Here is a 22,682-nt window from a genome sequence, read left to right as displayed (position 1 = left end):
GGTATGGTCAATCGCCCTTGGTAGATATGTGCCTGCTGTCAGTAAAGTGTGTGGACGCCTTCGTATTCAAGTCCTCCACTTTTATCAGCGTGAACATGAATACACTGAACACAGTGTGAAGAGGGGACGGCCAAAAAAATTACACCATCTTCCCGTAGGGAAGCCTGATGAGGATGCGAAGCATCGTGGTGGTTCCGTGTGGTTCCATTGTGTTGCCGTTCTGGTTTTTACTAGCGCCAGAGGGAAATCCGCGTCCGGGTCCACACCGGTGGCAAAGGCACGCAAGTGCTGTTGTGTTACGCTGAGTAGGCGGTGGTTCTCGAGGCGCCGAAACTCGTCCATCATGTTCTTGTCGATGTTGTCTCTGTGGTAGAATCGGTAGTCTCCGTCAGCTTTGGTGAGGTAAAGGTTGTTGACATTGGTGCACCGGCTGAGAGCAATGTACACGCCCTCCTCTTCGCAGCTTTGTCTTCTCGTTCCTCTTCTTCTTCGGCGGTTCCCCTACGGGAAGATCACGACGGTGGATGAACGCGAACCTATCTCGTGATGGATTCTTTGGTTGGCCAATCCCTAGCGGCATCCTGCCACAATCAACATCAGAGGCGCTGCGGACGGGGCTGGTTGAGCTGCAAGGCGCGTGGCGCTTCCCGCCACAGCCTTCCCGCGGGAAATTCAGCATCACCCTCTAAAGTTTTCAGTTCGTCGTTTCCGTTGACGTTCAGCTTCGAGTGCCTTCGTTGAATCAGTAGCTTCTTGACGTAGTTTGAATGAGTCAAGGACATAAGGCGCGTTCGTAGCACTTGCTCCTGTCCCGGATTTGTAGTGTAGTGGGAAGAGCACCGCGTACCTCCCGTTGCGGCCAGAGAGTCGTGGGATCGAAACCGGGCGCCGCTAACTATTACTTTTTTTTATGGTGTAGTATCGCGGAGCTGTGGGTGTAAGGAGGAGAGTTGCGCATGCGCAGTGAGCGTGTGGACGGCGCTGCCATCAACGACACAGGACAAGGCGAGCCTAAGAAATGCTCCGCATTTAAAAGACAAACAATAGGCTTTCTGTAGCAGCTTCGTCAATTTGGTCGACCCGTCTTCGTGCTCTTTTCACTGCACTTAGTTCTTACTAACCAGCCCAGCATAGTACACTAGAAGCAGCCATGAACCTGTGGAATTGTTCCAATCTTATTGAATTTTCTGAGCCCTTAAATTTGTAAAAACTCAGCCGCGGCAGCCGAGTGAGCTCGCGCCGCCGGAACAGTGTACCGCGTGACTGCAGATCCTGTCCTGAGCGGCGAGCCACGGAGCCCGAGTCCCGCGGCCGGCAGTCGGAAATCCAGGCAGTCGGAAATCCAGGCCGAGTCCCGCGGCCGGCAGTCGGAAATCCTGACGACCCGTAACGATGCACCTGCAGGTTCTCGATCATGTCTCGACGTTATCATACCAGTGAGTCAGACATGCATGCCCAACTGTGTCCCGGCCCCATCCTCGACTGCAACCGTGAGCGACTTTACGCCACCTACACCACCAGCTCACGTTGACCCAACCTAACCATGGTCAGTGCCCGTCAGACTACTGGGGCCTGACAACATGCCCAGTGCGCCTCGCACTCATGACAATGCGCCGTCGCCGACGTCAGAGACATCACCATCTTTTCTTTGCTCCGCATCGCCTGCTAATTCCATCACCGCAGCGCCCCATGGGACACACGCCCGGAACGCTGACCACTGTGTCTCCGCTGACGCACCAGACTGTATGATGCCCTCCACCCAAGAGAGAGGCCTTTTCAGTTCTGCCACCTAGAATCCGACTGCTCGCAAATCAGTGCAACAAGCAAGAAACCTGTCACCAGTTCCACTTCAGCAGTCAGAGGTGGGGCAGACGTTCCTGAGCACAAGCCTTATGCCGAAGAATTGCACTACACCATCTCAAGGATCGAGAACTTTAGTGGAAGCGCGAAGTTCCCACCTGTCATTCAACGCACTTGCCAATGCAAGCCTTTCGACACGCTTATCCTGTCTGTAAAAACGATGGCCAGGTCTGCGCACCAGTGGGAAACAAGTCACTGTCTAAAACTACTTCCGGTACAAGGCTGCAATCAACAATGTCAAATTTAACGCCCGACCAAACAGCACCGTGTTAGACACGACTGCAAAACGAAGCCCGTTCGCTTCGAATATCCTGAATTGAAAGCTCGGTTCAAGGCGTGCCAATGTCCACGACGGCGTGGTGTCGAAGCAGGAGCCTCATTCTATTGTTGCAGCAAGTTACGGCTCCGAAAAAGCGAAGTTTGATCAACGTAGACCCCTGGAGTGCAACTCGCTGCTCAACTAGAAGCCCCTGATTTTAGATGTGAAGCATCTCATGCTCGAGGCTGTGTGCCTCTCTTCCTTGTTGTCCGCCGTCCGCAGTCTACTGCGTATGCGCGTGTTTTCAGCCCAGTCAGCGTTTGGCCTGACGTCAGCGCAGTCCACTATAAAAAGAAATAGTTAGGCGGACCCGGTTTCAATCCCACGACTCTCTGGCTGCAACAGGAGGTACGTGGTGGTCTTCCCACTCCGCTAAAAACCGAGACGGAAGCACGTGCTACGAACGCGCCTTATGTCCTTCACTCGTTCAAACTACGTCAAGAAGCTACTGATACAACGGAGGCACACGAAGCTGAACGTCAACGAAAACGACGAACTTAAAACTTTAGAGGAAGATGTTGAATTTCCCGTGGGAAAGCTGTGACGGGAAGCGCCACGCGCCTTGCAGCTCAACCAGAGAAGAGGACGACGAGGGCGGGCTGCGGGGAAGGAGCGTGAGCACACAATAAAGAAAGACGAGAACCAGTAGGTGTTCGATCAGATTACGAGGGTCTCGGTCTCTTCGCTGTCTCTACATTGTCTACATTTCTCTGTCTCTACACTCCGTTCCCATTCGTGCACCGATAAAACAAACAACATAACGGCAACACAATGGAACCTACCCGGAACCCCCATGATGCTTCGCATCCTCCTCATGGTTCCCCACGGGGGAGATGGTGTAATTTTTCTAGTTCCTCGACTATTCCTGCATACAGTGACTCGTCCAGTGCTGAGCACCCTGGGACGACCACCCGAAATAATAGAAAACAATCCGACAGCTCCAACGGCCTGACCAGTGCCGGACACAACTTGTAAATAGCTTACAGCACGCCATCCCCTCCGTCTTGGACTGTGACTGGAACGAATTTGTATATAGTGTGCAGTACAGAGAGATGTTTTGTTTTCAATGTTTTGATCATTGTTACTGCTAAGCAGTTTACCTCTAAACAGCCAAGGAAACGTTCGCGTCCGTGTCAGCAGAAAACGGCAAGGTTGCTACTGGCTACACAAAGAAAGCATCGCAGGCTATCACTGGCTTCTGGCCGCAACTCTTGCTACATAAACTGCTGGCACCACCACGGATCGAGCCTGGGCCCGCATGGAGAAGAGGAGCTGGTGCCCGCCCTCCTTCGGACTAAGCTTCACCAACATGTGGAAACTGGGGAGGCAGCCGGTGGTTTGGATGCAGCGTTAAGTGAGGGGGAGGGCACTATTTTGTGGCGACACATTGAACAAGAGTGCGGAGGAAGCAGTGAGAACGTTGACGTCAAAGACGCGCGTTTCGCTCTCCTCTCAACCTTGCCAAGACGCTAAAAGTTGCCGCCAGAAACGGCGCGTTCCCAGCAGCGCAGTAAGGCACCGGCACGTGCGACACGAAAGTAAGAAAAAAAGAACGTAACTCTCGCTCGCCCGGTTCAGGTAGGGAGCTTGCCGGAACTGCGAGGGCGGGAAATTTGAATTTCACTCTATGACATCTGTTCAATTCATAAAGGGATGAGTGAGACGGGGAGGTGAAGAGCATGATATGTGGTAGCAGTGACCGGTTGCCACGTATGTGGATTGAAGTGACGTCACATGGGTAATTGTTGCGGGTGTCGTTTACAGCTTCGCAGTCGAACCACCTTCGCTGCGTAGATTGGAGCCAATTCTTTCATTTTCTTTTGACTCTGCTTACCCGTCCGGTGTTACAAAACCCTTAGACGCTTTCCTACCCGTACCATCTCTTTCACCCACACATATTCTCAGAGTTTTCTTTCATTCTTCCACTATTGGCTTCTTATTGTGTAAGCATACCTACTCCGGCTCTAATCCATCCAGCCCTAACATTGCAACCTTCCCCTACATGCTCTTCGACATACTTTTCAAGGTCGCGTAGGGGCTTGTTGGTCATGGCGTCTACCTGGATATATTTGTGTTCTAGTTGTTTCGTCATCTCTATTCATTTCTACAGTTTCTTCTCCCTTGCACGCTTATTCACGCGACCTTCTGTCCTATCCTATTCTTTTTACATTCCGGCATCGCCCCCTTCGTCTGCCTGCACCAATATATATCGACCTAGATATCTGTTTTCACTAACGGCCTGCTCCATTCTTGCAAAGGCTTGCGGCCCTTCCTAAACAACCACTGCTATTTCCACGTGTCATAACACGATGGCTTTCCCACCTGCCTGCTGAAGTGGACTCCGTCACGCTGGAACGGCAGTTTCCAAAGAACAGGCGCTCATCAGTGTTGATGTCGATGACTGCAAAATTCACCGCCTTGCGTAGCTCTCGCATGTCTGTGTACTGCCAACGCTGCCCTATCTACATGTGCCCCTCGCCCAATTATAACGAGTAACGTGCTTACGTCGATCTTTACACCTCGGAACAGCGTCGTCAGTTCACTATCGTAAAAACCCGCGTATAATACGAGGTGTAATTCGGGGACAGCAAAATCAGAAAAAAAGTTTTCATCCGCATATAATACTAGGTAAACAGCACACAACATTTATTTGCACTGCAGTTGTTACCCTTCAGTCATTGTCCGTTTTCGCTGGCACTGTCTCCGTCCCTGCAGTCATCGTCAGGTTCGCTGCCGCTGTCTCCTGAAGTCGCCTTGTTGAAAATGTCTTCCCGCAGAAAGTGGTCCCCAGTGCCATCAAGAGCGTTCGAGATGCCACATTTCTTAAAAGAGCGACTGACGAGCTCCTCTGGGATGCTGGCCCTCGGATCCGCGATCCAGCCACAAAGCACGGCTGGAGAAGCCCCCGTCAGCCATCCGGTAGCTGTCGCTTCCGGGTCTCCTGACCTCATCCGCTCTTGGTAGCAGGACCTGATGCAGTCTTCGAAAGGCTTGTTGATGCAAACGTCTAGCAGTTGCAGCTGGGATGTCATTCCTCCTGGAATGACGATGACCTCGATGCGGGGTTCGCGCAACAACTTCGTCACCGAATTGGCCAGGTGGCAGCGAAAGGCGTTCAACACGAGCACTGACGGGAACCCCCAACAGTGCTCCCGGCCGCCGACACCACATAGACTTTATCCAGTCAAGCACCAGTTGCTTTCTCCACCCGCGAATGCTGCCTTCGTTGACGCCAAACTGCCGTCCTGCGGCGCAATTCCTGATGATCTCGGCACATAAATTAACTTTTCTTTTAATTGCCGCTGAATACTGCCTTCGTGCACCCGACATCGTGATAGACTTGCGGTGAACGTGCCGATCCTTCGCGTGGTCAAAACAATCAAAATGGCGCCGGCTGAGAAAAGCAGCAGCCAGCTAGCGCCACTGCTAGCTGGCCCTCCCTCCACTGAACCCGAAACCGAAAGTGCAAATTTTCGGCTGAAAACTTTGGGATCCACATATAATACGAGGCACAAATTTTACATAGTAAAATTTGGAAAAAAAACTCGTATTATACGCGGGTTTTTACGGTAAATCTCTTCTCTAGTTGCTTCCGTACTGACGTTTTGGAAAAGCCAGCGAGAAAACGCGAAGACACAAGGCAAAGAAAGACAACAATCGCTGGAGTAGCAACTTAGTGGGTATATAAAGAATGATACAGCCTACGACCAGCCAAGCATGCGGAAAACGCACAGCACACTCAGTGCTCCGCTCTAATAAAAAAAACGTGAGCCATATAGAAACGCGATCTTCCTATCACTGAGGGAAATACACTAACCCAATTCTCTTCTCGTTGCTCTCGCATACATAACACTGCAAATATCTCTCTCTCCCTTTTCGTTTTACGTGCTTCAAAAATTCTAACATTTTAAAAACATGGCGAACTACCGCGTGTATGACAGTGGAATGGAGGGTGCCTAGCCCCGTGTCAGTTCGTCAACGTACGCGCAGTACTCGCCGAACCAGTAATTTACTGCAGTAAATGACTGGTTTATGGTTCACGACACCTGACTGTTTGAAGGATACACATGACTGGTTCGTGAGCCACATGACGGGTTACCAGTCGCGTAACCAATCATGTGCACAGCGGCCCGTTTGGCTGATACCTTGCTGATATCTTGCCACCAGTCAACGGTATTCTGCATGCTACAGGCATCATACAGATTGTGCACTTTTCGACATGTTTCGTGTTTCAAACTTTTTTTCTTTTTTTGGTATTTTCTTTCCGCAAGAATTGTCCTGATAGCCCAGAAAAATTTGGAAAACATGGCTTGTACTCCATGCTTTCCGGCAATTTTCTTGATATTGTGCGAAAATGTGCGAACATAAGACATTACTTCAACGTTTTTCTTTAATTTGTTGTTGCCGCATCCTCGCACTCATTCTGCCATTCGAGCTCTAGACGACCGCTTTAACCTGTGATACCGGGAAGGCTGCAGCAGTCTACCTCTAAATATTGAGGCTGAGGCTTTCCTGAATAACCCGGCCGCTCCTTTTCTTGAAAGCAGCTTTTGGTGATATGGTCTGGCTACGCGTGTTTTTATAGTGGCTTGAATCGAGCAGCAGTAAAGACTTCTTGCTTCTAGAAAGTCGATCCTGCAAATATGGCTGTGGCCTTTAAAACTAAAAGTTAAATCTAACAACCTAATGCTATGTTTTTCAGGAAGGGGGAAAAAAATTCTGCCAGTCAGCACATGAATAAAATACATTAAAATACCTTCGAACAGATGTCCCAGGCTCTTAGGATGTATAACCTTATCCACGATCAAAAAATCATGGACGTCACAAAATACTCGAAGCACGTTCTCGTTAGTAGAGTTGAGTTTCTGAAGTTTTTGTGTAAACGCAGCGAAACATATATTACGCGGCACAGTGGGCACATAGGAACTAATGCAGATTCCTTCCGTCTGGATGAAGTTGCGGTCTCAAAATTGAACTGTTGTCGAAGAATATTATATAGGTTATATAGATATAGAATCGAGGAACACTGCGGCGCAAACATCACGTTCATCGTATGACTAAGAAGGCTTTAATTCGGCTTGATTCAAGCCATTCTTAGAAAAAAAGAGCCTAGCCACACTGTGTTTCAAGAATGTGCTTCAGAAATCCTGCGGCCGCTTTATTTAGGAAAGCTTCGTATTTCAGATTTAGAGGTGGAGTACTCCAGGGGTTCCAGCACTTGGGCTAAAAGCGGTCACTGAGTGCCTGCATCTAACGTTCAAAAGGTAAATACAAGGATTGCTATGATGAGACAAAAAAAGGAAATAAAAACGTTGAAGTAATGCCATATGTTCACAGTTTCGCACAATAGTTAGAAAACTTTAGGGAGGTATATAGTACAGGTCTATTTGGACAGGTCTATAGTGTAGGCTATCTGGACATTGCTTGTGAAAAGAAGAAGGCTGGCAGGACAAAAAATTCCCCGCATTTCCCCGAGGGGAAGAATGTGAAAGTGCGAATGCACGAGTTGAATTTGCGCGGTTCGGTAATGTTCGCGAAAGAGAGATCACACACACACACACACAACTACAAAGAAAGAAAGACGCATTTATTCACAGACACCTATTTGTGTTGTCGTTGTACTTGATTGCTAGAGCGGATCTCAGCTTTGAAATTTCGTGTCAGTACTCCTTTAAGCAGGTGCATTAGCCTTTCTCACGCCCGATTCTTGGCCAATCCCCCACGTGGGTATGTGCCATGTCAGCAGCCATGCAGCGCGCGCCCATCTCCCCCCGTTTTCAAGGAAGACGAGGAGATTCCTGGCCAATCCCCCACGTGGGTATGTGCCATGTCAGCGGCCAGGCACGAGCATTCGCACGAGCGCGGACATCGCCGGTGGACGCAGGTTCAGGGTCGCTTAAGAAGTGCATTCGCACTTAAAACACGTGAACATGTACAGTGCTCACGGATTGAAACGCGACACTGAGAGCGCGTGGCATGTGGAACGTGCAGCGCTGCCCGTGGACGCCCGTGGAAGCTAGGTGTTGCATTGTGGTATACCACGAGGGTGAGAGCGTTTTATCCGTAGGCGTGCTGCTTCAGGTTGCCAATAAGTGGGACTGTGGTTCCCCGCAGCGACAGCGGTCCGCTGAGAGCCTGGAGCGCGTTTGTGCGCCGGTTGTAGCCGCCTGGCGCAGGCAATTTTACGGCATTGTCTGCTCGGGTGCTCTTCTTACGCGTGCCTTTCCGATGCGACACATATAATGTGCATGTAAGCCTGGGTCACGCTTATCTGAATAACACGAGCGTCTGCACGAAGCAACAGCCAACTTTATTCTATGATGTAAACTAAAAAAAAGGAGAGGCGACGAAGTACAATGCACCGCACCACATGTGAACGTGCTTGCAAAGGCGTCTTTCTTTTTTTTAATTCACATCCTGGAGTAAAGTTGGCTGTTCCTTCGTACAGAAGATTTTTTTATTCAGATGAGCGTGATTGTGCATTACATGAACATTACTGTGCCGCATTGGAAGGGCACGTGCACACGATGTCGCAAAATGAGCTGCGCGCATAGGGACCGGGCGGCCGTTGTATGGCACCACCGTTGTTTCAGCGAACAGCGCCGCCCGTGGCGAACCGCTCGTCAGTGGAATGCCGGTGGCGGCCAGCGCAGCGTAGTTGTGCATGGTTTTCTGTCGTTTTTCTGCGGTGCGTCTTGCAAAGCGTACGTAACCCCACCTATATTTTTAAGATCGGTAAATCTGGAGCGTGGATGTGACGTTTACGAGGAATGCCATGTGTGTTATTTACGCCCATACTCAGTATTTACAAATAGCAGACGACGCTCAATGCGCCAAGCTGGAAGTCAAGCTGGAAGTGAAAGTTCGTTGCTTCATGCAATTTTTTCATGCCTGCATGCAGTTTCGCGAATCGAGGAGTATATTGCCGCTAAATGCTCCCACAAAGCCGGTGTGTGCAACCGATCAATCTAGGAATGCTGCGGCGCTGGCCTTTGGCAGTTGATGATGAAACGGCGTCGACGTCGTGCACAAACGAAAGACAGAGTTGGGGGGTTGGGGTGTCTTCGAAGATTTACTTCAAAACAGAAATTGTGACGGACGACGCTTCCGTAACTTCATTCCCTACGGCTGAAACGTGTTTAATTTCACAGAAATGCTCTTACTACAGTAATCGGGAATCGTTGATAGAATAAATACCGCATGATAGTAGAACGTTATTGCTTGTCGTGGAGAAGCATTGTTTTACAAGAACTGCAATGGTTGCTGGCTAGTTGGTAAATGGTTTTTCAAAAACCAATTTTTGCGTGGCTGAAGGATGCAAGACAAGAGGGTGCCCGAAACATCTTCACAACTGAATGCTGCGGTCGGTTTACAAGCTGCCACCCACGCTTGGAAAATCATGCACACCTCCGTCTAACGACGATGATGGTTTATCGCAAAGCTCTATCGTATGGGTTTTCTTGGTTGCCTTCTGAATTTAAACTTTGACTAGTTAATCTTCGAATTTGACGAGCACGCAGTTTGGTCTTTTGGTCGCAGCGTCTCTGACTTTGACCATTTCCCATTCGATTTCGCACGAAGAAAGCTTTGTGTTCAACCATCATAATCATTATACGGAGGGCTAGATGATTTTGCTGTTTCATTGTTAACTTCAATGCCCCCTCTCCAAATCTAAACCTTTTCCAGCGTGTCGGAAATATGTCTGTGGTGGAGGACTCGGGCTCATCACCCATATTTGAGGCAACTAATCGCGCGTTTTTGGTGTCTTCACCAGGCATTACATGATTTTTTAGGTACTCTGTAAAGAATTAAAAAACACGGACTGATGTTAACACTGCCACATTTTTTTAACTATCGGTTCCAGCCTTTATTCTACGCAGGTGGTAAAACGGGAAGAGGAGGAAGGGTGGTTTTAGCTTGGGCTGTTGAGTTGGTGAATAACTTCTGGTCTTGATAAAATGACCACCACAAACGTGGGATTTCCACTTCGGATATCAGGCTCCAATGCTGTCACAGTGTCGCTCACCAAAACCGAAGGTACAAAGCTCACGGTTACAGAAAGTGTAAACTACCGCAACATTTCTACGGCTACACGGTAATCCAACTGGTATGCAGGTGCCTTTCTATTTAAAGCACACGTATCGAGGTATTCCAGCGCTAAGGCTGGCGTGGAAACTGTAGTCATTGAAACCAGTGAAGATAATTTAAAGTGGTAGAAATGAATTCTAATATTGCTAATAGTTTTATTCCTACTCACATAGCGTGGAGCCAGGCGCAGAGCGCTGCAAAAAGCGCTCGTGTCAATGTAGCCTTTCCCCAAACTTACAAGCATCCAATAAGTTTGCGTAGCCGTTAGTGCATTTAAGAAGAAAATAATACTAATAATAGTAGTTTTATTCGTACTAAGAACGGGTGGAGCCAAGCGCAGATCGCTGCAAGGAGCGCTCATGCCATTGCAGCCGATATCCAACTTTAGATGCGTCCGACAAGTTTACGTAGTCATTTCTGCATCTAAGAACCCAGCACATCTGTCTAGACTTCGTTTCATCTCACATGTCTGCTCACAACGCCACAAAAACATTCAAAGCACCGAAGCAAACACGACAAAAACAACGGGAAGCTGTGTAGTCCAATGCACCGGCTCATTCCACTGACGAGGGGAGCGCCGAGTGGTGGCGCCACCCGTCGAGCTGCTCGGTCCCTATAGCCAGGCCACTACCGTCGCCGCACAAATGCGTTCCAGCGCTCCAGGCTCGCAGCGCCCCGCTGTCGCTGCGGGGAACCGCACTCCCGCTCATTGGCAACCGGATGAGATAAGCCCACTGCCAACGCGCTCTCATCGTCGCGGTATACCACAATGCAACACCTGGCTTCCACGGGCGTCCACGGGCGGCGTTGCATGTACCGGCGGCCACGCACTCGCAGTGTCGCGTTTCAATCCGTGAGCACTGTACGCAGCTGTGTCATGGCGGCGACCTTCAGAATCTTTCTGGCATGTGGCACGCTGTATATCGATACAATGGGTGATGTGTAAATGACCGGTTACCCAAACACTGCGGGTTGAGCAACTCTCAAGAAGCTAGTCACGTTCCCTATCACTGTTGCAAGTGGAGGTCTACGCCATGTTCAAAAACTAACTATTTTGGACAACGGGGAACGAAAAGGTCGATGAGATAACTGAAGCGTTTTGTGTGGGACAGCAACAAGAAAAAAATCGGGTTGAAGTACCTTCAATTGCCTAGAGAGTTCGGTAGAGTGCATTCGTACACGGCTTCGGGTTGTTGGTTAGGACAGTGAACTCAGACTGGAGACTGGCGTGGTGGTTTGTCGATCATAGGGGGGGGGAAACAACATCTTTACTCGCCGGCTAAAAGGTCACGGTGGCTCTCACTCCCTCGCTAGGAGGGGGGTGCCGGCCGCGACTGCTGGCGTGTGATCGCCGCCAGCGCAAACTGCGCGGCGGCTTTCTGTGTGTCCTTGTCCGTCTCTCGCACCGCACGCGCGAGATGGGGCGGTAGTATATTCGTTCCCGCTTCCGCGTCGTTGCAATCCCACATCATGTGGGTCATGGTCGCCCTCGCGGCCCCGCACACCGCACACTGGTCCGTGATGTATCGTTCGGGCGTGACATGCACGGCCCACACCGGGGTCCACGTCGCTCCCACTTGGAGTTGTCGGAGGAGCGCCGCCTCCTGCCGGGTGAGGTCCGGGTGCGGCGCAGGGTAGCGTTTACGTTGCTCCCTGTGCCATTCCAGGACCCCTCCATACGTTGTAATCGGGGCGGGCTCCTGTTCTTCCACCCCCTCGTCTTCTGCGTTGTCGTTGTCGTCTCTGGCGTCGTTGTTTTCTTTGGCCGCACGAGGTGACGCGGCGCGCCGGCCGACGGGGCGTCCGGTTAGCGCCCTCGCCGCCCTGTCCGCGTCCTCGTTGCGGTTGCGAACGGGTCCCACGCTGCCCATGTGGGCCGGGAACCATCGCAAGGTTATCGGCATCCGCGAGTCCAGGGCTCCGCACACCCTCACTGCGTTCACACACACTTGGTTCCTTGCGAAATTGGCGATTGCCTCCCTCGAGTCACTTAGCACCGTCGTGCATCCTCTGGCGGTTGCCGCCAGCGCTATGGCCGTTTCCTCCGCCTCCGTGGCCGTCTCGACACGCACGCTGCACGCCGCGACGACTCTGCCGGTGGTTGCTTGCACGACCGCCGCCGTGTAGGCATGTCGGCGGTTGTCGGGGTATCGGGCCACGTCGACGTACATGGCGCCGGCGTCGTCATCGTACGTCTCTGCCAGGGTGCGAGCCCTGGCCAGGCGACGCTCATGGTTCTCTGTTGGATCCATGTGCCGTGGGATCGGTGCGACGCGGATGCTGTCGCGGGCCTCGCGCGCCAGCGGCAGCCGCCTCTTGCTCTCCCGCAGCCTCGTTTCGTGTCCTACCGCGACAAGGATGGCCCTGCCCGTGCGCGTCGTTTCCAGTCTGGCTATCTGCGCCGTTGCTTGCGCCTCTATGATCTCGCTCAGCGTGTTGTGCAAGCCTAAGTCGAGCATGTTCTGTGTATTTGTGTGGGTGTATAAGCCCAGCGCAGCTTTGTATGCCCGGCGTATGAGAGCGTCGAGCTTATTGCGTTCGGCCGTGGTCCAGTTGTGAAAGGCGGCCACGTACGCCAGGTGGCTTATGACGAACGACTGGACCAGCCTCAGCGTGCTGCGTTCCTTCATGCCGGCGTGCCTGTTGGCAATCTTCTTGACGAGGCCGAGTGCTCGGCTTGCTTTGATTTGCAGTAGCTTGACGGTGTGAGCGTTGCGTCGGTGTTGGTGGATGTGTAGTCCGAGGACTCTGATGGTCTCTACCTCGGGTATGGCCGACCCGTCGCCCGTGCGCACTTGGATGTTTGCCGCCTTCCCGTTCTTGGGGCTTCGCGGGGCCTTCAGGATTAGTAGTTCCGACTTGGCGGGGGAGCATTGCAGCCCCGTTCCCTCGAGCTGGTCTTCGACCGCTTTCACCGCGCACTGGAGCGAGTCTTCGATCTCTCCGTCGCTGCCGCCCGGCACCCAGATGGTGATGTCGTCGGCGTAGATTGTGTGGTTGACGTTGGGGGCGCTGCCGAGGCGTTCCGCAACCCCGATCATCACCAGGTTGAACAGCGTCGGAGAGATCACCGCTCCTTGCGGCGTGCCCACGCTGCCCAACGTTTTCGTTGGTAGTTCTAAGTCTCCGGCCACGATGGTCGTTGTGCGTGCCGTGAGAAAGTCTCTAATGTAGGCAAACGTCCTCCTTCCCATGTTGAGGCGGGACACCTGCCGTAGTATGGCGTCGTGGCGAACGTTGTCGAAGGCGCCTTTTAGGTCCAGGCCCAGGACGGCGGCGTTGTCCACGGATCTCTTATTATCAATAATATCGTGCTTGAGAAGCAGCATGGCGTCTTGCGTGCTGAGGCCCGCACGGAAGCCGAGCATCGTGTTGGGATAGTGCTCGCCGTCCTCGAGATACCTTTGCCATCGGTTAAGTAGTACATGCTCCAGCACCTTGCCCACACACGACGTGAGCGAGATGGGACGCAGGTTCTCGATGTCTGGCGGCTTGCCCGGCTTGGGTATTAGGACCGTGCGAGCCTCCTTCCACTTGGGGGGTAGGCTGCCGCTCCGCCAGCACGCGTTGTAGAACGTCGTGAGCGCGGTGATGGCCTCGTCGCTCAGGTTTCGTAGTTCCTTGTTGGACACGCCGTCCGGGCCGGCCGCCGACTTGCCGTTGAGCTTTTGCAGGACCGCACGCACCTCCCACTCTTCGATGTCGGCGTCGAGCGCCTCGTTGGGCTCGCCCTCGTAGTCCGGTAGCGGAGTCGGCGGCGTGGCCGGCAGGTACTTAGCGTCCAGTCTGCGCCGCACCTCGTCGTCCCCTAGCTCCCTGCGAGCCTTGAGGAGGGTGCGGGCCAGGACGTGCTGCTGCTCCCCTTTGGTCTTACTCTCGTCGAGGAGGTGGCGCAGCAGCTTCCAAGTCCTACTCTTGTGTAACTGTCCGTCGGCCTCTTGGCATACGGCGTGCCAACGTTGGCGGTTGAGCGCTGCGCAGTGCTTTTCGATTTCCTTGTTAAGGAGCGCCACGCGCTTGCGAAGCGTTCGGTTGCGCTTCTGAGTTCGCCATCGGTGTTTCAACGAGTCGCGCGCCTCGATGAGGTGCGCGAGCCGGCTGTCTACCTCGTTGACTTCGTCCTCGGCTTCGAGCTCGGTGGTGGCCCTCTTTGCTTCCCGGCGGATCGCCTCCGTCCACCTCTCTATGTCGTCTATGACGCTGGGTACGTTCGCGAGGTTGGTCCGGAATGCGTTCCAGTCTGTGTGCTTCTGTGTGCGTTTGGGGCTCGCCCTGCCTTTTAACGGAACGGTTAGCTCGAGGAGACAGTGGTCGCTGCCGAGCGTCTCGGTGGTGTTTCTCCACTTCACCTTCGCGTTGTTACTGAAGGCGAGGTCCGGGTTGGTGTCCCGGTGCACCGACGTCGGGGCGTGTCTGGTCGGGATGGAAACGTCGTTGACGAGGTGGTAGCCGGCCGCTTGCGTTTCCGTCAGCAGACTCTTTCCTTTTGCCGTGTCGTGGCCGTAGCCCCATTCCGTGTGCGGCGCGTTAAAGTCGCCGCAGAGCAGCGTCGTGTGGTCTTCGGCAAGCCGCTTGAGCTTCCCCACGATTGTTCCATATCGTTGTTGCGCGTACCGGGGTTTCGCGTATGCGTTGGTGACGTAGACGTGCTCCTTCTTGCTGCCGCGGCCTACCACCAGCTCCACGGTTAGGTGCTCGACGTTCGCGGTGTGCGCGAGCGTATGCTCCAGGCTTGTTATGCCTTTCTTGACGAACGTGCAGACCCCGCCGCTCACTCGGGCTCCGCGTTCCGGGCCCTTGGGGTGTGCTAGAGCGTAGGTGCGGTACCCCGGCAGTGTCGGGGCGTGTTCGCTGTGAGTCTCTTGCAGCAAGATCACGTCCGGTCGGCGTTCCGCTTGCGTTACGTATTGCGCGAGCGTCGCCTTCCTCCCTCGCAGGCCGTTGATGTTCCACTGCCATACGAGGAGGTCGTGTTGTTTCGGTTGCGTCGTCGTCGTCGTCATTACGGGGACGGTCTGGGTGACGGTGTTGTTGAGCGCGATCGCGACGTAAGCTTCTTGCACAGGGCCGCTAACATGTTCTCTATCTTGTCGGACCGGGCTTTGAAGCTCGACAGCATCTCCGCCTTGGCCGCTTCCACTGCCGATAGCCGGGTGTTGAGCGTATCAAACTGTCTATTGGTGGCGTCTTGGTAGCTTTGGAGCTCTTCCCTCGTTACATACTGTTGCCGCGCGTCGTCTCGCGCCTTCGACTTGAGCGCGCGCCTCCTCTTGACGGGCTCGTTCTCGGCTTCCATGTCGTCGTGCATTTCCTCGACGTTTGCGCCTTCGTTTGCGGAAGGGTCGTCGTCTTGTGCGTCCTCGACCGGTTCGAGTGGTATCCTCACGCGCGAGCGGGCGGCCGTCGGTGGCGTCGTCCTCCCTGGAGAGGATGTCGGGGTGCTCGTCTCCGGCGACGATGACGGTTGCCATTTCTCGAACACTTTCTCGAGCTTGCGGCACAGCTCCGCGATGGTATCCTCTTGGCGTTCCATTTGGGCCCTTACTAATGCGTTTTCACGCCTTACACTTTGTATCTCTCTTTCGAGCGCGGAATCGCGTCCGAGGCCGTTGTCGCCATCGTGGGTCGGCTTGCCCATTGTTCCCGCTCCCGATGTCATCGCCGCCCACGTCACTTCGGTTGGCGGGTGCAGTTGCACTCTCCTATTTTCCCTTGTTCCGCTCGCTCGCGTTGACGCGGACATTGGCGTAGCTGCTGACGTCGTTGCCTTAAAGTTGCCGCCCCTCTGGCCCCGCGTTGTCACGAAGGGGGCGTTCCCGCTTTGCAGCTCTGGAAAGTTCTCCGCCGTTTTGCGCGGGGGGGCTTGCTTTTGTTGCTTTACTGCTTCTTTCTGTCGTTGCGCGCGCTCCCCGCGACGCTGCGCCACCACGTGGGGAAGCTTGAAACGGTTCGTGCAGCCCGTGGCGCCCGTTGCGTGAGCCCCGTCGCAGAGTTTGCAATGGGGTCTGCACGTGGCCTCGTGCTTGGGCTCTGGCTCGCGCTTCCCACACTCCAGGCATACCCTGGTCTTCGGGTTGGGGCATACGTCCGCGCGGTGTCCTAGCTTGCCGCAGCAACGGCAGAACTCGTGGTGTTGGCGATATAGGCTACATTTGACTATCATAGCGCCGTACTTGACGGAGTTGGGCACCTTGCTGCCATCGAAGGCCACTATCACTGTGGAGGTGTTACCTATCCTGTGCGCCTCGAGCGCTAGTGGGTTGGCCGCATTGACAATGTTGGCTTGTAAGTCCTGATACGATTCGGACGTATCTATCCCTCTGATAATGCCCTTTACAGTGCCGTCGGGGGCCGATACGTACGCGAACGTTTCGTACTCGGCGTTGCCTATCTGGAGTTGCTTTATCTGTACGTACCTCTTAGCTCTGTCGTCGCTGGGTGTACTGACTATAATGACGTTCTGTGTGGCGTTTGTGCAAATGGTGTCCTGACTCGACTCTTGCATGGTGGTCCCCACGGCCTTAAAGATGGCCAACATTAGGCGCTTGGCCTCCGTGCGAGCTACGTTGAGTCCGCCTCTCGGGCGGAGGATAATTTTGGTTTCGCCGCGCGGTAGCTGCACGGGTAGGCGCGCTGCCTTGCTCAGTCGCGTGGTAACTTTCCTAGCGAAGCTAGAACTACTCTGATGCTGCTTTGAGGCTGCGGGAGAGGCAGAAGCCGGCTCACCCACTTTCGGTGCGGCGCGTCGGCGTAGTCTCCTTCCCGCGACGATCCAGCCCTCGTCTCCGTCGTCGTCAACGCCCTCCTCGGTGTGGCGCGGTGGCAAACTTTCGTTGGGGGCCGACATTTCGGCGTCGTAGATTTCCTCGTCGTCGTGGTCTCCTTGCGAAAAATCAGTTCGCGAGGAGTCACGAGCACTGTGGTCGTAGGGGGCTGGCGCCGGTGATCGAGGGACGGTCACATTCTGGGTCGGTGGCGGCGAAGCCGTGGTCAATGGGGGCAGCGTGGTGATGACTGGTGTTGTAGACGCAGAAGGCTGTAGCGACGCCGGCTGCAAGTCCAGCACAGGGGGCCGCAGTAGCGCCGGCGGCGCCGACATGATAGCTGCGAGGCCTAAGGCAGCAGTGGCGGTGATGGGGCTAAACAGCCCCGCGGATCAATGAAACTGGGGAAATCGGGTATTAAAATGAAGCGGGGCGCTTAGCAAGCAGCGGGGTATCACTAAAAGAAGGTGGGTGGTAGCGAACACGCCTGCCTGTCGATCATAGGTTGTACCATTCTTCAGCTGTGTCGTTCAGTGCTAGTCCATCGAGTGTGTCGTCGTTTCTTTGTGGCGTGTCTTCGTGTTTTTCTACGCGTATTATTTCGAAACATCAGTATGCACCACCTGCACCAGCAAGCTATGGTTCCGTACTCCCGAGCCCCTTCCCTCCATAATGTCTTCGGTTCATCAGGCTAAAATAACTACATTCTTCCCCGCCTATTCCTTCACATCTTGTGCCACACGCTCTATAAATCTACCCTGACTATAGCCATGGAACACACCTACCTGTATGCTGGCATCCCCCCTCACACGACCTCTCATCTACCCTTTCGATTAGCGCATGTTCGTGTGCCCTGACACAATTACCACGCGCCCCTTTCACTCTTCTTACCTACCTCACAGTTTGGCCTAATGCTGCAGCTGTATTTTAATCAGAACCTTCCCACAGCTCGATCCTTACCGCCCGGTTCTGCTGTTTTTATCCTCCTGTGCCACGGCAACAGTACTCTCTTCGCGGTGACCCTCCCGCTGCTTCCTGTCACGGTTCAGGTCCTCTTGTTAATCCCTCTCTTGCACAATGAAATGGTGTCTTTCTTTCCCGAGGTGAAAGAGGCGCGACCCATGCACAAACATTCTGCACGTAAATCCAGCTCTTCGGCTTCCTCGACCGACTTGTACCTTGTCTCCTCAAGCGGGCATTCGCGCACGCACCCCATGCACCATGATGATGACTAGGAGCTTCCCCTTTGTAACGGGGTGGCGTTGCACATTGGCCTTAGTCGCAACTTCATTGTACAACCACCTCACCAAAAAATATAAAAATAAGAAATACCTTTATAAAATTTTTGTGCTAGTCTGATTTCTTTGTTCAGATGTCTCCCAGAATGTTCTCTGCTCCAAAGCGCGCAGCACCTACGACAGTTCCACCCACTCCATAGCACCAACCAAGGCAGTGCCATCCAGCGTGATCTCGGCTACTCTGCGGACCCACCACCATCCGCATTGCACGAAGAAAGATGCCTCTCCCTTGAACAACGAGCACGCATCACCATCGCTCCGCTGCCAAAGAACATCGACTTCGACCGGCATGCTGAATGGCGCCACATCAGGACCAACGTCCTCTTGGAAACGCTGCAGCGCCTCGGCCCCGTCAAGCACGTTTACTACTTTGACGCACATTCTGGGGAAGATGAGCGAGGTATCACGGCTGTCGTCGCACCGCTAAACTACGAACTCATCACGATCAAACCAGACGTACAGGAACTTCCAATTTAGGTGCGGACACGGCTCAGCGTGGCCACTCTCCGCGGAGCGCCAGCGCACAGACCGCGGCCGCGCATCGAAGCTAAGCGGCGCAGGCGCATAGTTGCTTACAGGCGGGGCTTTGTATCCTCTGCTAACGCGGGAACGCAGCGTGCGTGCTTTGCTGTGAAGCATGCCGCTACCGCGTTGCGGAAAAGCGCACCCCTCTCACTGCGCCGCGTTTTGTAATTTCCGCGTACAGCAACTGAGCGCTTTCTATTTTCAGTTTCACGGTCCCAGTTAAATGCATGTATTGGTGACGGCATTTAGGTACTGGTTTGGCTGAGGTTATAGGGTTTAACGCGGCCAAACGACTGTTGCTGCGAAGAAGCTCTTTTAAAGAATGGCCCAGGTTAACCACCTGAGGTTCTTTACCGTACAGCAATGCCGCGCAGCATACGCGCGTTCTTGCATTTCCCTCCTTTTTAAAAGCGACAATTGCCGTTAGGATCTAAAATGGGTCTCTCGGCTCAGTATATTCAAGCACTCTCACCACTGGACCACCGTGGCGGGCCAGGTCAATTCCTGGCAGGTTTCTGAGGACTTCACCATGCCCTAGCTAAGTAAAGAAGGCGAAGGAACAAATCTGTACTTACTGCTTGCGCTCTCTAAAGTAGATGGCCATATGAACTGATAAGCCGTCCGGTCCGCTTTTTTAACATCGGAGCTGTTGTTACAGCCACAAGTTTGCCGTTGTAGAAAAACAAATATTAAGAGAATTGCGAACAGTCATGGGCGCGCGCCTCGCGGTGACCGTCTAGTCCCCGGCTCGCGCAGTGGCTTTGGCGAAAATAAAGAGCCTCCAGCGCTGTCATCAACCGCTACCGCGCATGTAAAAACCACCAGCGCTAATGCTAAAGCTGTAATGCTAAAGTTGAAAAGACACCCTGCTTGGGAGATGTCCCCGCGACAGCCACATTCTCTAGAAGCCATTGTGGAAAATTGGAGACATGGCTACGAGTGTGATAATACTCCCCGAGACGGCCTGCACATTCAGCATTCCGCCACCGCTGTCCCGAGTCGATAAAAAAGCGCTGGTGGAAGTCTACAATGCTGCGGGGGGCTTTGCATCCACCACTTACCGCGGAGAACAGGAGGACCTCTTCGATGCATATGACGATGGTTACTAGAAACGCAACTACGCAAACAAGCCATGATATTGCAACTTAACTGTGTCCGGCAGTGCTCCTTTGCAATAGATTAGCCATTGAAGTCTTGTGCGTGAGTGCGAACCTAAATTTTTTTGATCGGATTGTCACATGCTAAGTCAAGCTCGGAAGCGCTCTTGGATTACTCGTGATTAGAAATGTCATCTACAAACTCAAGGAAATCGAAAACAAATATCGTATTAGTGTACAGAAATAAGGATATGTTCACTCCACAATGCAGATGTTTTTTTATATGTGAAGCATTGCTTGCATCATTAAGCCCATTAAAAACTTATTGAACACATTGGTGATTTTTCAGTGCGTGGCCTCTTTATAGAACGGTAAAAAGAAGAATGCAGAAGTTGTGGACATAAAGAACGGAAAAGCTGTTCCACAATTGTGTATCATGGAACTGGTGACGACAGCTTCATTACTCACGTAGGCTTATTTCGAAAAAGCGCAAGTTGTACCACGAAGGAGGATACGTGGCAGGTGGCAACAAAGGGAATAGCCGCTGTCGCCCATTAACTAGCGAGGTAGGCACCGCAGCCAATGACATATGAATCATAATCTAGAAGGCTAGATTGGGACCAGCCCAAGGACGATTGTGCAGGGTGCGTGATCCGCCGGCTGGGCGACTGATTGTGCCGTCTCGGCGATGCCCGATTACCATATATATGAAGAAAGCCAACACGCATTGAGGCGAAATTCGCGGGATCGAAACCCAGTCGCTGGGACAAAAATTCCACGGAGGCAAAATGCACAGAGACGCATGACTTGCACCACCGCACAGCCCGCCTCATCAAAGACGCGCTCCACAACGAAACGCACACGTTTCACATTATTTGGACTCCTGGGCACGAGGGTTTGGCAGGAAATGAGCGGGCACATACGCTTGCCCGAGCAACTAGTTACCGAACACCTGACCAGCTCTCGTCAACCTTAAGCGATGCACAGCCGTTGTTCAGCCCACGCGAATACCTCGAGTCTTTTCGCGCACAGTGCATGGTACATCCCTCCCCACATCGTACACTCGCAAGGCAGCAGTCTATTCTCCTCCGAAATATACAGACTAACACATTACCCACTGAAAATCTCACACATCGCTTTCAAATTTACCCGGCACCCCTACTGGCTCTTTCTGTGGAGGTTACCCAAGCAGATTCCACACAATATGGGCCTGTGATCGACATCCAAAGTTGCCCGCATCCCGAATCCTACTCTGGCATCCTGGGAGGCTAGTCTGGCTAACCCTAGCGCTGCGCCATATCTCTTGCTCACGTCCAGGGCGGAGGAAGCCATGGCCACAGATTCCAAAGACGGCGCCCTGGACTAAGGGCACTAAGGGTGCTTAGGAAAATAAAGTTTTCTTCCTTCCTCCCTTTTCCCACCAACACTCCAACCCCGTTTGTGTGGCGGTTCCTCGCGGCAAAACATTCTACTGGCGTCGACGGTGAGGCCTATTGTTCACCTCCCCTTCTCCTAGGAAGGAGGCACTGGCTTTGTTTACGTGAGCCCACGATACGTGGCGCCACATTACCGCACCGTACATTACCGCATAGTACTACTAGCAGATAGCAAACAGTGTCTGCAACAGCTCACAGATATCTGCGGGGAAGAAGCCACTGACCTTTGGTTAGAGTTTAGCACAGCAAAGCTGGGAGTTCGAGTTTTTAATGACAACGCTAGTAACGAATCCGTATTCATTCAAAAAGCAGCAATACCGTGGGTAACGGAATACAAATATCTCGGCATATGGTTAAACGAAGGTCAGGCTATCTAAAAACACATGAGGAGCATTTAAGAATTAAAGGCAGAAGAAACGCCTCTATCACGACGCACAGAACACTGTGGGGATATAACAGATATGAAGTAGTGAGAGGAATCTAGAAGGGAGTAATGGTACCAGCACTCACCTTTTCAAACGCAGTAGTGTTTGTCAAATCAGAGATTCAATCAGGGCTAGAAGTAAATCAGAGGGCCGTATGTCGATTGGCATTTGGAGCACAAAGTAAAACAACAAATGAGGCAGTGCAGGGAGACATGGGATGGGCATCCTTCGAAGTGAGAGAAGCACGGAGCAGAATATGTTTCCAAGAACGACTTAGAAATATGGATGATCAGAGATGTGCGGCCAAAGTATTACGGTAGCTTTACATGAAAAGCGTGGACACACAGTGACGGAAAAGAACGAGAAGGCTCAGGACAAAGTATATGAAATCTGGAAGTGCAGGGGAAACGACCAAGGCAATTAAAAATGAAGTGAAAGAAGCAGACACAACGACCTGGAAAAAGAGGATGGATCGGGATCGGGAAGCACAAGATCACAAGGGAAAAATTATTCGATAATACCAAAGGGAGTGCATTGCTTTTTGAAGCCCGGGCGGGTTGCTTGCGAACAAAACCGCTTCTCCGCAATCGGGTACAGGAAGAACTATATGCGCAGGCTGCGGAAATGAGCCAGAAACCATGCGACATATTCTAACGGAGTGCAAAAGTATCCGTCCAGCCCTAAGTGATGGAGCCATCCAGCTTCCGGAAGCCCTTGGCTTTAAGGTTAGCGTAAAAGTGAATTGTACAGCAGTAGAGGTTAGCCAAACAAGGTTAGAATGTTGGTGGGAAAAGAGCATAGAAAAATCCTTGGAAGACATGCGAACAAAGAAGTTAGACTAGCACAGAAATTTTGTCAAAGTATTTTCTT

The sequence above is a fragment of the Haemaphysalis longicornis genome, unplaced genomic scaffold, assembly GCF_048455015.1.
Source record: "Haemaphysalis longicornis isolate Haplotype H1 unplaced genomic scaffold, Haemaphysalis longicornis Haplotype H1 scaffold_10, whole genome shotgun sequence".
Lineage (NCBI taxonomy): Eukaryota > Metazoa > Arthropoda > Arachnida > Ixodida > Ixodidae > Haemaphysalis > Haemaphysalis longicornis.
This window is presented reverse-complemented; position numbering follows the sequence as displayed.